Source organism: Lissotriton helveticus, chromosome 3_2 (assembly GCF_964261635.1).
Source record: "Lissotriton helveticus chromosome 3_2, aLisHel1.1, whole genome shotgun sequence".
In the NCBI taxonomy this organism is placed as follows: Eukaryota; Metazoa; Chordata; class Amphibia; order Caudata; family Salamandridae; genus Lissotriton; species Lissotriton helveticus.
In genome coordinates, this window is record NC_136062.1 from 178,401,203 (window position 1) to 178,415,034 (window position 13,832).

Consider the following 13,832-nt stretch of genomic DNA (forward strand, 5'->3'; position numbering starts at 1 on the left):
CAGGACCCCATGCGGGCACACGCAGCCAAACGAGGAGGAGCGCCCAAGAATAAGCGAATCATTACATCCTGGATTGGTAGTGAATCTGAGCAATAGAACACTATCAGCCATTGAGGAAGTTGTTCTCAATAAAGGTTTGGGCTTTGTTACTACAGTGGACGGGGACCCGTTCAAATTGCAAATAGAACTAGCCCAGTTCTTTCGTAAATTGAGATTGCACTACTTCTTCAAAAACTAAGCTAATGATGATAATGAGTCTGAGAAAGATGTCAATACTGGCTTAAGAACCAAATCCACCTTTCTCCCACCCACACATGCGGTACCCCCTCACCTAGCTACATTCGAGCAGGCGGTAAAAGATGACATCGACAAGATCTGGACTTCTCCTAAGCCTGGTTATAGCAACCTGTCAGGAGAAGAGAAACAAGCATTAAGAGTCCTCACACAAGATCTCTCGATAGTGATAAAACCCGCTGGCAAGGGTGGCTCCATCGTCATACAGGATGTAGATACCTATAGGACCGAATGTTTAAGACTACTGAGCAACACTATATCTTATCGACCATTGGCCACTGATCCTACCACCAGACTGTCGAACGAGATCAAGACTCTGGTAGAAGAGGCTCTGGCAGAAGGCTGGATAACTCCTCTAGAATCACAATTCCTACAGACACAACAGCCCACCATGCCCTACTTTTACACCTTGCCTAAGGTGCACAAGCCCCAAAGGCCACCGCCTGGTAGGCCGATCATCTCTGGCCAGGGCTCACTACTTTAGCCACTCTCGGCTTTTGTGGATCATTTCTTAAGACCTATAGTACACACTATGCCCACGTACTTGAAATATACCACAGATGTATTGAGAGCTATTCCAACGATAGAATACCATCAGGAGACAGACTATCTGGTCTCCATGGATGTCGAATCCTTATACACCTCAATCCCCCAGGATGAGACCTTGGATACCATCAGGTCCACCCTGGAAGGGCGTGATCTTGACTCTATCACTCCGGTTCCCTTTATAATGGCCCTAGCAACTATTGCCATGAAAGACAACTACTTTAGGTTTGAAGAGACTATATACCTCCAAACCTCAGGGACTAGCATGGGGAGCATTTTTGCTCCTTCCCTGGCTAATCTGTATGTTCACATGTCTTCTGTGCTAACTACATCTAACCCCTTCTTCACATCTATAGTATGGTGGAAGCGATATATTGATGATGTGCTGGTGGTATGGAGAGGTGACCTAGACTCAGCTTCCACGAGTGGTTGAACTCTCAGAACAGATTACTGAGGTTCACCATTGAGACTAGCAAAGAGAAGATTGCATTCCTGGATCTTTCCATCTATGTCACCCCAACTGGTCTGGAAAGTGAACTCTTCTGTAAACCCATGTCAAGGAACTCGCTTCTGTTATATGAGAGCCAGCACCCCAAATCTCTGCGTGACAACTTACCGTTTGGTCAGTTCCTCCGTCTCCGGCAGAACTGCTCCACTCTGGAGACCTTCTCACACCACGCAGCTAACTTGTCGGATCAACTGGTAGAGAGACACTACCCTAAGAAACTAGTCAAGCGCTCTCTAAAGCGTGCTACCAACAACAATCGGGAGGCACTTCTTGAGCTCCAGATTGCCAAGCCCCCTTTGGACCGTCTTACTTTTGTAAGTACATTTAACAGCAGGTCCAACTGTGTCCAAAATACCATCAGGAGACATTGGCGGATTCTTAACTGTACCAACGATAAAATCGAATATCCTTTATTCGCTTTTAAACGTTCAAGCAATTTACGTGACTAACTAGTACATACACGCCCCAAAGAGTCACCTAGAAGAGAGATTGGGACACTATGGGACCTTCCAGCAGTGACCGGACATCACCCGTGCGGGGCTTGTTCGGTCTGTCCCCAGACATGTAAAACAACCAGTATTGACATTGGGACTAACCGACCATGGGAGTTAAGACACTTCACTAATTGTAACAGTACCAATCTGATTTACCAACTGACTTGCCCATGTAATGAAAGGTACATCGGAATGACCACGAGAAAGGTCCGCACCCGGATGCTAGAACATAAAAGCACCTTTCGGTGTAAAAAAAGTGTCTCTAAATTAACCAAACATTTCATAGAGCTGAACCACGCTGAATCAGATTTCACTTGGACTGTTCTAGAAAAATCGCATATTCCCACCCATGTAAGTGATATATCGAGAATTCTGTTCATCAAGGAACAAAAATGGGTTTATAAACTACATACAGATTCACGAGGGCTTAATGATGAGATACCGTGGCTAGCCTTCAATAATTCCATCTCTGTCAGGTAACCCACACTGATGACTTTAATCTGAATCTAATCTTAATATGCTCAGAGATATCTAATCATCCTGACAGTAGACATAGGCTGGGTCCCACTTTTAGCATCGGGTTACCATATTAAGACAGGTTATTTTACCTATATATCCATCACTGTTTGAGTGTTTCCCAGTTGACTCTGGATACTTACTACATTTACTTTATTACATTTCCCTATAGCTTAAGAGACCACTCATTCATTGGGCATGACTACTCGCCTCTATCTCGGTCGATTTTTACTCACTATCTGTTTTTTAGTCATTAATTTGCCTGACATACTTCTAGAACTACCACCATGTCTGATGTGGTGTCACCATGTAGTTCTTTAAGTTGCGTATCAATAGCCATGGTTTCAATATCGTTGTGCTATCCACGTGTGGGACTCACTTGTTAAATTCAGGGAGTTTTTCATAATAATTCTTAGAGATCCCAAGTGTCGGGATTCTGTGCCTATCGATCTGAGCGCCGGGACGTACGGAACTACAGACGTCCATGTTATGACGTCATTCTGTAGTCCCGCACTATCGCGAGAGAACGCGTCTCCGGACCAGCACGATTAATCGGCTTGTTTTAGAAGTTTGCTTTCTTCGTTTTTCCTGCTACCAAAGTGTATTTCAGGATGCTTGGGCATGGTCAATGGCATTTCGAGGGAGGGCTGTTCAGTGGAACATACTATTGCTCTCACAATAATTAAATGAGTAGTTCTCTCGATGAGCAACACACGCTGATTGATTACTTCTGGATGTTGATGACCATTCTTAATGGCTGTACCTGTCCTGTTCGTTGCCTCCCCCTGACTCAGTGCCGGCCAGAGGCAACGACGGACAGGTAAGCCACCCGTTTGTTCAATCCCTGTGTTTTCCATCATGTGGTTAGGAATGTATCCTGCTGTCCGAAACCTTTTGGAGCAGATTATTCTTACTAGGGTATAGTTATGGGTGTTCACTGTTAGACACTTATTAGAAAGGGCTATATTATCAAGATCGAACTATGGCCTGTTAATTTCACTATCAAAACTCAGCTGCTACACTAGAGAGGTTGTGGTTTGTGTGTTGGCAGTTTGATCTATGTGCACTGGACTATGATAAGTAGTCAGCTCTGGGAGTAAGCTGCATGTTAAACCTGTGCTAGGCATATACAAGACAGAGGAGGATAGATACATTCTCTCTGTAGTATTTAAGGACAGGTTGTTTTTCTTCTGCAGAGCGGGGTCTCACACGTCCTGAGCCAGGTCCAGGAGAGGTGAGGTCTGTTCCCCGGACACCCTGGGTGAGTAGATAATGTCCTTACAGTGTAATATTTTGGACATGTGATCTTCCACTATTAACCTTTACAGCGGGGTCACTGTGTGATTTTTCTATTGTAGATGTAACGAATACACCAGTTGTCACCGAGGAGATTTAACAGACGCTGGAAAATATATCCTTTGCTGTTATAGAGTGATAATCATGATAGTTATTGATTTTTGTTTGGCACATTATTTGCACTTTATGCAGTAGCATTTCTATTTAGAACAGAGGCCATGAAGAAAGCCTGGGTCCCTTTTTCCCATTAGGCTGAAACATGTTGGCCCACATGCGGATATTTGGTTAAACTGCTATGATATAGCTCTGTTCTTGGTTTTAACAGGAAGAGGCCTTCCCTATTAAAATTTCCTCTTTAGGTTCTCTATCCTATTTTAATTCACCACTTTTTAGTTTCTGCACTGCACCAGATTCCGTCTGATCAATACCACATGGTCCAACAGTGATTGCAGGTCGGAACCCCTATCCACTATAGGGTACGATCTTTGTCTCAATGATCTAGAGACACACGACCCTAAGGACGACCAAATGATAACATTGATCATCACAAGTCTTTGATGGGAATCCTATAAATGTTTTTTTGATCTGCAATCACTGGTGGCCCCCTGCTTTAGGTTTTTTGTGTTTTGTCAGAATTATTTAGTCTTGACTTTAACTAGATGTACTATGTTAGACGCTGGGTTAAGCAAATAGGAGTTTCCATTATACTTTCCTGTAGAGACCCCTAGGTTTTCTTGTTGCCCCCAGAGAGACCCAAGTTACATACATTATATTTATGTTCTGTTGTACCGGTCTAAGAAAGATAGCAAATACAATTAAATGATCTGTAGGAGTAAAAAGCAAACATAATATCAATCGTAATGATTGTAGAGGAAAAAAAAGATACTGTATAGATTGGGAGTTGCATCTTCGCATTCCTATTGGACTGTCCGCCAGTGAATCATGGGTGCCTGGGGGATGCTGTTTGGTATGCTTAGTGTGAGTTGTTTTTCCAGTATGGCCTGTAGATGGAAAAACAAAAAAGGATATTGAAAAATCAAGGAGAAAACAAATAGGTAAACTGCATAAGGAGAAGTGCAACAAGAAGGCTTTCAGAGGCAGCATAGATAAATCAGACTCTGTTTACAGCAGTTACCTCCAACAACAGCCCACCCCCCACCCAAACTCCACTTAGCTTCGGATTTGAGCAGACAGCACTGAGCAACACATACATAGTATACACACAGCAAAATAGCATTTTCCAAAAGAAGTAAAAAATCAATGCACCACTGTCAGTCACACCACCCTCACCGCCCATCCTCACTACACAGACATGCAGGTCTGGTTTCTGTTGTTGTTTACCTTTAGGCCACTTCAAAGTCATCATCAATCATCCAAATCGGTTAGTTTCAGTTAATTGGAAAAATCCATCTTCTGGTGGCATGCCCTGATTTATTCCAACAATCATCTCTGATCCTTCTGACCTGACTCTGACTGCGAGTATGGTGGTCATTGTTTCCAACTCTGAGTCCGACACCCCAGTGAGTCCTCCAGATTCGTCCTCTTCCGACTCAAAATGCTATGGATCGGCCTGTAGTAGCCCAATTTATTTATTGAACAACAAGAAGGGAAAGATTGACTTGTGTCACTTTGTAGAAGATACATTCACAATAAACAACTATCACTCATCATGCAATGCATGCCATCTTTTACCTGTTCTTCCGGGGCAGTACCTCTAGGTTAGGAAAGGATAGATAGATAGTCAGGGCCCAGGGTTGGAGGCAGGCCCACATTTGTTTGAATTCTATATCCAATGTCTGTCTTGAGAGAAATTGCTTTTGGGCGAGTCAGGAGTGGGTTTTACTTCTTCATTGACTGCACAAACTCTGGTGGTAGAAGTAGGTCACCTAACACACTACTTCCATTACCTGAGTCGCCGTCATCATCTTCTTGCTGTGCTACTTCAGGTGTGGTGTAATCCGGTGGCATGAAGTGCTGATCCATTTTGATCATGGTTAACCTCTCCACGTTTTGGGGTGAGAGACTGGTCCTTCTCACTGTCAGAAAGGCACCAGCTGCACTGAAAACATGGTCAGAAATCAACACTTGCGACAGGCCAAGCCAGATAGTTTATCGCCAGCCTGCTGAGCACTGGCCATTGGCTTCTTTTCCCATACCAATACATCAATGGTTTTGATCATAGTAGACCTCTGTTGGATCCTCCAGATAGGCCTGGAATCTCCGCTCAATACGCAGGGGTGCTCCGCTTTGCTCTGCTTCTTTTTGCTTTGCATTAGCACTGGACTTAAGCCCTTGCTGTAGAAACCATTTCTTTGTCGATTTTAGGGCTGATGCTCCTGTTGTTGATGGTGTTCTTGTTGCTGTGAGCCAACCACACTGCCCTCAGGCTCTGAAGTTGAACTTGCAGCTGGTTAGCCTGCAGTACTTGTTGTGCCCTGGAGTAGCGGGCCTCTAATTCCTGCCCGTTCTTTTTCTAGATGACTGGCTTCCATAGCAATCCAAGTTTTATAGTTGGCAACCTACCAGTCTGAGAAAGGAGTGAACGTGTGCAGTAATGGTTTGTACATTGGATCCAGAATTGTGGCTGTTTGGATGACACAATGCTTCTTTGTACCCATGTATTCAGATAAGTGAATGGTTAAGCTCTCCACCAACTCATATGCTTTCTTTCTTTCCTCCACACCTGTGAACATTGCAGTCATCCTCTTCAGCTGTTCCTGTAGCATGTTGAACAACGGGATAGCTTGGCCCATAGTACAGTCCTCCTTGCTGACTTCACTTGTGAAGACCTCAAAAGGAAGAAGCATCGCTGTCAGGCATTTAACTGGGCCCCATTGGTTCACGTCAATGATTATGCCTTTAACAGTAGCATCCCCTCTTTGCATGACATATTCATTGATTGGTCTGTACTGCTCAAAAAGAAAATCAAGCATGTAATAAGTTGAGTTCCAACGTGTTGGCACCTCCTATATGAGTGCTTTAACTAGCATTCTATTATCACATTGAATGATCCTCAGCTGCTTCCGGGCTTTAAAAGAATGGCTGAAATGTGTTCAGATTCTTCTACAGGTGGTCAGTAAGTTGCTGACTCGATCTTTTTTCAGAAAGTCTTGAACAATGATCTTATGCAGTGCGCCAAACACAAGTCCCCGAAATAGCCACCATCGGCCATGGCCTTAAATATATTACTGCTGTCTGTGGTAACAAATCCAATGATAAGCCCTCTTGGTCGCAGCCATTCAAAGACCTTGCTGTCAAAGTCTTCCAAAATGCTTGCAGCAGTATGAGATTTCTCCATGGCGAACATGGCTACAGTGCATGTTTTTGAGCAACATTAAAAATCTCATATATTACTGCCGTCTGTGGCAACAAATCCAATGTTAAGCCCTCTTGGTCGCAGCCATTCAAAGACCTTGCTGTCAAAGTCTTCCAAAAGGCTTGCAGCAGTATGAGATTTCTCCATGGCGAACTTGGCTACAGTGCATGTTTTTGAGCAACATTAAAAATCTCAGCTTTGTCAACAACACCTGCTGCAGATATCTTTTTTCTAACCTCCACAAGAGAGAGCGAATGTGCAGTGATGCACATGTAATCAGTGGCTTGGCAACTGGTGCACATGTCTGTTGTCACGTGGATAGTGTGAATAGCACTGCTGCAAAGTTAGTGCAAGCAATTCCAGAACGTCATGATGCAGTGCTGGAACAGCAACTCTGGCGAAATAGGACCGGCTGGGAACCTTCCATTTCTGTAGTAGGGGATCTCTGTGTATAGTCATAATCTAGTGAATAGTCCCGCCCATGTGCGTGGACCCCGGAGCAATCAAAAATAATCTCTTACAGTGTTAAAAAATGCAGAAATGCATAGACACTTAAGAGAGAATTTAAAGACAGATAATGCAGCCAAAAAAGGCTACACTGTCCAGTACTTCAACTAGAAATTCCACCACAAAATCCACAAAACAGCAAAGCCTGTACAGATTTCCCTTGCTTAATAGCAAAATCCCTCAGGAATGATAGAGAGAAGAACCTGGACAGACAAGCCCCATAGGCTGCCATTATGTGGCTTAAATAGGATACTGTGCCTTTAAGGAACCTTCCAGAACCTTCTCCCAGTATCCCAGAATGCATAGCAGGTCCAACTTAGCCTCAGTTCTTTTTTCCGGCTCATTCAAGCAGGACCCTGGAGCATTGAGCTCTCCCTTTTCAAGGGTTTTATTGGTGGTTTACACTAAATTCGTTTTTTGGTGCTTTTAAAGTACTTTAGTGACTTTCTTCTTGGGTTCCTGCACTCTTTTATTGTCCATAATGCCAGCATTATTTGACAAATGCCCGGAGTGCTCCAGGAAGAAGGCCAAGTCAGACCCCCATGAGGTCTGTATCCTCTGCCTTCCCTCTTCCCACATCCCTGAGGAGTGTGTGATCTGTAGAGGCTTCTCTGGAAGGACCCTGAAGGACAGGAGAAAAATCAGACTTCAGGGACTTGAAGAAAGAAGATTGAAGGCACGAGGTGGGTCAGGAGGGGCTCCTTCTGCCCATGCTGAGGCCTCTGGGGGGCTCCCCAGGGGCAGGAAGTCCAGCCCGCGCCCTAGATCTCCGTCTGGGTCAGTTGCGATGACCACGACGTCGAGGGGAAGGTCCACGGCCAGTTCCCCGTCTCCCCAGGGCTCTGGGTTGAGAAAACATCGCCCGTCGACGTCGAGGGACGTGTTCCGGCCGCCGTCGAAGCCGGTGTCGATCTCCTCGTCGTCGCCGTCGGCGTCGAGTGGTCGACATCGGAGGACCCGACGTCGGCGCTCGCCGTCGAGGCGACACCGCCGTTCGCCGTCGAGGACATCGTCGTCGAGGGGATCCTCGTCGTCTAGGCCGCCGTCGAGACGGAAGAAGTCTCCGGCGCGAAAGACGTCGACGTCGAGACATTCAAAGAGATCGACGTCGAAACGTTCCAAGAGGTCGACGTCGAGACGATCCAGGTCGACGTCGAGACGTCAGAAGAGGTCGAGGTCGCCGTCGAGGCACCATCGCCCGTCGTCGAGATTCCGTGGCTCGTCCATCTGGTCGGGGTCGACGTCGAGACGTCGACACCGTTCGACGTCGAGGAGTGAGAGGCGGTCGACGCCTGGGCACCGATCTTCGGCGTCAGGAGGTCGAAAAGACAGGCCCAGGACTGTGGTGGGCTCCCCACATTCCGGACAGGATGATGGCTCGCCGGGAACGGCGTATTCCGAGGTATATACCCCGAAGAAGCCTTCAGCGCCTCCTTCACTGCCTCCTTTACCAAGGGGTCCGCCTCCGAAGGCTCCGACCCCCCCTCCATTGCCTGCTCGACCGGCTCCGCAGGCCCCGCTTCCAGTGACTCCCCCACCCCCGGTTCCACCGCAGGCGGTGTCGATGCCCAAGTTTCCGACGCCGCCGAAGAAGACTCCTAAGTCGAAGCCGAAGCCTCGGACTCCGGAACCGGGGAGGCCGGCGGACCGTCCCAGACCCAAGAGATCGAGGTCTCACTCGGGGAGACGGGACAAGTCTAGGAGTGGACGCGGATCTTCATCGAGATCCAGGCATCGCCATAGGAGGCGTCGGTCCAGGTCACGCTCATCTGGGACCCGTTCTTACTCGCCCACGCTGTCTGATTCGCCGGAGACTAGGGTGTCTCCGATCGACGATATCGGCACTTTCCAAGAGGTTCTCCTGCGCGGAGCGGCGAAGTTGGGGATCAAAGTTGAAGCGCCTACGCCTTCGACTTCTGTCATCTTTGAGACGTTACACAAGAAACACCTGTCTCGCCCCCTACTGCCCCTGGTGCCGGGGCTCCTCGAGCCGGCTGAACAGCTTTTCCTGACGCCGGCGGTTGTGAAGTCTGCGCCTTCCAGGCTCCTCAAAAAATACAGAGCTCCGGACTCGGACCCAGCCTTCTTGAGAAAGGACCCGGCGCCGGATTCGGTCATTGTGACGGCGGCCCGGAAGCTTCATGCCACCTCCCCTGCGTCCACGGTGCCTCCGGACAAGGAGAGCCGCTGGATCGACTCTGCTGGGCGAAAAGCGTGTGGGACATCCTCCTCGTCAATGAAGGCTGCCAGTGACTCGGCGTTGTTGGGACGATACGACCGTGCACTGTGGGACTCAATGGAGCAGTTTGCGGACCTCGTTCCTCGAGACCGCAAAGAGGACTTCATGGAGATCGTCCAGGAGGGGATGCTGGTCTCTAACCAGGCCATTAGCGCCGCGGCGGATATTTCCTTGCTGTCTGCGCACGGATACTGCCACGGGATTAACCAGAGGCGCCATGCTTGGCTCCGGTTGACGTCTCTTAAGCCAGAAGCACAACAACGTGTGGCGAATCTCCCGTTTTCCGGAGATACCCTCTTCGGAAAACACGCGGATGACGAGATGGCCAGGATGAAGGCCGAGGCGGAGACCCTGACGGCGGTGGGCTTGGAGAAGCCCAAGGAGAAGAAACCCTACCGTCAGTTCCAACGGCGGTTCGGATCGCAGGGTCGTGGAAGAGGGCAGTCTGCCGGACAACATCAGCAGCAGCAACAGCAGCAGGAGTACAGACGGCCCTTCCAGAAACGCCAGGGGGGTAGAGGTAGACAGCAGTCCTCTACCGCTTCCAAGGGCCCGGCCGGGCCTCGACCCTGAGCTGTTACTTCCCCCTCGTCCGTTACCCGCTCCGGTGGGGGGAAGCGTTCAATTTTTTCTGGCAGAGTGGAGAAAAATTACTCAGGACAAGTGGGTGCTGAATATTGTTTGCAATGGATACAGTCTGCGTTTCACCAGCCCTCCTCCATCGATTCCTCCCGTCAGCTCGCAGTATCAACTGCGCGAGCTTCAGGCGGAGGCAGACACTCTGCTAAGGAAAAGGGCGATCGAAGACGTACCTCTGTCTCAAAGAGGAAGAGGTTTTTACTCTCGGTTCTTTCTTGTCCGCAAGAAGGACAAAAACGAGTTCAGGCCCATTCTGGATTTGCGACAGGCAAACAAGTGGATTCGCAGAGAAAAGTTTCGCATGCTGTCGTTGCATCAGATCTACCCTCAGCTGCAACGAGGAGATTGGATGTGTGCCATAGATCTACAGGACGCATACTTCCACGTGCCCATTGCATGCAAACACAGGAAGTTTCTGCGCTTTCAAGTCGGCACCAATCACTATCAGTACACGGTACTACCCTTCGGGCTGAAGTCTGCACCCAGGACATTCTCGAAATGTATGGCAGTGGTAGCAGCACACCTGCGGAAGAGCAAGGTGTTTGTCTACCCGTACCTGGACGATTGGTTGATCAAGGCCTCCTCCTTCTCGGAAGCTCAAGCACACTTCCAGAAGACGTGCGTTCTCTTGAACAAGCTGGGGTTGCACATCAACATGTCCAAGTCTGTCCCGACTCCGGTCCACTGTATCCAGTACTTGGGAGCCTCCATCAATACGGTGTCAGCAAGCGTGTCTCCTTCGGAAGAGCGACGTTTATCACTCCTTCGGAAGGCTCAGGCTCTCATGTCCGCTCCGTCCACGACAGTGAGGACGGTGTCTTCTCTGCTGGGATCGATGGCCTCGTGTATCTTCCTGATGCCACATGCGCGGCTGCACATGAGGCCGCTGCAGGAGTGCTTGGAGGATCAGTGGGATCAGAGGAGAGGATCTTGGGACGACAAGATACGACTGTCTCTACATGCTCTTCAGTCTCTGAAGTGGTGGTGCTCGAAGGAGAATCTCCTCAGAGGGGTTCCCTTCCACAAGGACATTCCCACATAGACGGTTGTGACGGATGCGTCTCTCCAAGGCTGGGGAGCGCATTCCGGAGACCTGCAGATTCAAGGGACGTGGTCCCCGACGGAGTCCACGTACCACATCAATTTCCTGGAACTCAGAGCTGTTCACTTGGCACTGAAGGCCTTTCATCCGTCCTTTCAGACCAACTCTCTGATTGTTCAGACGGACAACACGACATCGATGTATTACCTCAACAAGCAGGGGGGCTCGAGATCGCGCACTCTGTCGCAGGAGGCGCAGGTGATCTGACACTGGCTTCTGGCTCGAGGACTGTCGATAACGGCCACCCATCTGCCAGGTGTGCAGAATGTTCAGGCAGACGAACTAAGCAGACTCATTCAGGAAAACCACGAATGGGTCATAAACGACGAAGTACTAGGAGAAGTCTTCGCAAGGTGGGGAACTCCAGACGTAGATCTGTTCGCCACCGCCGAAAACAGCAAATGCCGAGGCTTCGCCTCCAGGTACTACCAGCCGGGGACGCTGGGGAACGCGTTATGGATCAACTGGTCGAACAGCTTTCTGTACGCTTTTCCACCAATTCTCCTGATTCCGGCGGTTCTCATCAAGCTGTCCCAGTCCAGGGCACGGATGATCCTGATTGCCCCGGAATGGCCCAGACAGTGGTGGTTCACGGACCTGCTTCACCGCTCTCTCCTTCCTCACATGAAGCTGCCGTGCAGGCCGGACCTTCTCACGAAATTCGGGGGGCGGATGGTTCACCCCAACCTCTCGTCTTTGAGTTTGGCGGCATGGCTCCTGAAATAGTGCAATATGGCCATCTGAATCTCCCAGAGGATTGTATGGACATACTGAAGGAGGCTAAGCGACCTTCCACTAGGACTTCTTATGCTTACAAGTGGAAGAGGTTTTGCATCTGGTGCAAGTCTAAGAACTATGACCCTACGACATGCAAGGAAGATGTCATCCTTCCATATCTACTACATCTGGCGCAGTCGGGCCTTAATGTCCATTCCATTAAGGTTCATCTGGCTGCTTTGACTGCCTACAGGAAAGGCCCTTCTTCCAGATCCCTGTGATCAAAGATTTCTTGGAAGGCTTGAAGAAAGTGTTCCCTCCTGTCAGGCTTCCTTCGCCTTCGTGGGACCTGAATGTGGTGCTGTCCAGATTGATGAAGGAGCCTTTTGAACCCATTCATAAGGCTTCGTTGCAGCACCTGTCCTGGAAGGCGGCGTTCCTCGTGGCCATTACATCGGCCCGCAGGGTGAGTGAGATTCAGGCGTTGTGTTGCCAAGAACCTTATACTGTGTTTCATGCTGCTAAGGTTGTTATGCGTACTCACCCTAAATTTCTTCCAAAGGTTGTTTCTGATTTTCATATCAATCAGACTATCACTTTACCTACGTTCTTACAGAATCCGTCATCTCCAGCGGAACGGTCTTTACATTCCCTGGATGTGAGGAGGGTGCTGAAGTTTTATCTTGATAAGACTAAAGATATTCGTAGGTCAGACCAATTGTTCATTAATTATGGCTCGGTCAGGACAGGTCTTGCTACCTCTAAACAGTCCATTTCGAGGTGGATTGTGTCCTGCATACAATTGTGTTACTGCAAAGCCAATAAGACCTTAGGGGGTAAACCTAAGGCTCATTCCACCAGAGGCAAAGCTGCCACGAAATGAAATGAAATGAAATGAAATGAAATGAAAAAGAAACTTATAAAGCGCTCTGTGGCCAAGCGGCTTCCTGGCGCTGAGGAACACATCAGTATCTGCCTAACAGGTGCGGGAGAGTATTAGCCCGGAAAAGCCTGAAGAAAGAAAAAAGTTTTGAGGGCTTTCCGAAAGTGGGAAAAAATGGGAATGGAGCGGATGGGGAGGGGAAGAGAGTTCCAGATCTGCGGAGCGCGCACAGAGAAGCGGGTGCCCCCTGTGCGGGACTTGCGGAAGCGGGGAACGTGAAGGAGAGAGAGGGAGGAAGATCGGAGGGAGCGGGGAGGGGCATGAGAGGAGATCAAAGAGTTGATGAAAAGAGGAGCGGACCGGGCCTGTGCCCGAAAGGCCAGGCAAGCAAGTTTGAACTGGGACCTGAACTGAACGGGGAGCCAGTGAAGGGTTTTTAGGGCGGGAGTGATGTGGGAGAACTTTGGAAGACGAAGGACAAGACGGGCCGCCTGGTTCTGGATGGCCTGGAGACGACGGGTCTCGTAGGCAGGAATGCCGACATACAGGCCATTGCCATAATCCAGGCGGGATGTAATAAGGGCAGTGATGATAACTTTGAGGGCGTCAACAGAAAAAAACCGGGAGATCTTGCGGATGAGGCGGAGGGAGAGAAAACAAGAGGATACAACAGAACTAATGTGCGCGTGCATCGAAAGATCATTGCTGACCTTGATGCCCAAGGTCCGAACAGAAGGAACCGGGGAAGGTGGAGGACCAAAAGAAAGGGGCCAGT